The 373-nt window shown below is 52.5% G+C and overlaps 1 protein-coding gene and 2 long non-coding RNA genes across 3 annotated transcripts in view; 1 reads left to right on the top strand and 2 right to left on the bottom strand.

Annotated features, from left to right (window-relative positions):
• fhit (fragile histidine triad diadenosine triphosphatase) overlaps positions 1-373 on the bottom strand; it is a gene marked incomplete in the record, with an annotated part of 456,026 nt that overhangs the window by 196,161 nt on the left and 259,492 nt on the right.
• The window catches only part of LOC116687535 (uncharacterized), a 13,336-nt gene that overhangs the window by 6,113 nt on the left and 6,850 nt on the right, over positions 1-373 (bottom strand). The gene's annotated exons all lie outside the window — the stretch shown is intronic.
• Positions 1-373, top strand: part of LOC116687515 (uncharacterized) — a 4,844-nt gene that overhangs the window by 2,351 nt on the left and 2,120 nt on the right. The window lies entirely within an intron of this gene.

The following is a 373-nucleotide window of genomic DNA, read 5'->3' as shown; positions in this document are numbered from 1 at the left end:
ATGGCATCGCAGGACGTGTAGCGGACCATGGCGACAGCTGCTACCCTGATTTTTGGCGCCTCCCTGATCCAAGGAAATATGCTGGGCGAAAAAGAACAGAAGGACTCCGGGGAATGACTCCCCGGAGCTAGGTTATGTATCCATGATACATAACAGTTTGTTCAGTGACCTCCTCTCCACCACAGCTTCAAACGTGTCCTGTTTGCTGCTGATCACGGAGCCAGCCTTCCTGATCAGTTTGTCCAGTCTGTTTGTGTTGCTGGCTCTGATGCTGCTGCCCCAGCAGATGGCGGAGGAGAACCGAGCGCTGGTCACGACAGACTGGTAGAACATCATTCTGCTGGTAACAGACTGGTAGAACATCTCCAACATT

Source organism: Etheostoma spectabile, chromosome 4, assembly GCF_008692095.1.
Source record: "Etheostoma spectabile isolate EspeVRDwgs_2016 chromosome 4, UIUC_Espe_1.0, whole genome shotgun sequence".
Classification (NCBI taxonomy): domain Eukaryota; kingdom Metazoa; phylum Chordata; class Actinopteri; order Perciformes; family Percidae; genus Etheostoma; species Etheostoma spectabile.
Note: the sequence above shows the minus strand (reverse complement) of the source record. Positions and strands in the feature narration are given on the sequence as shown.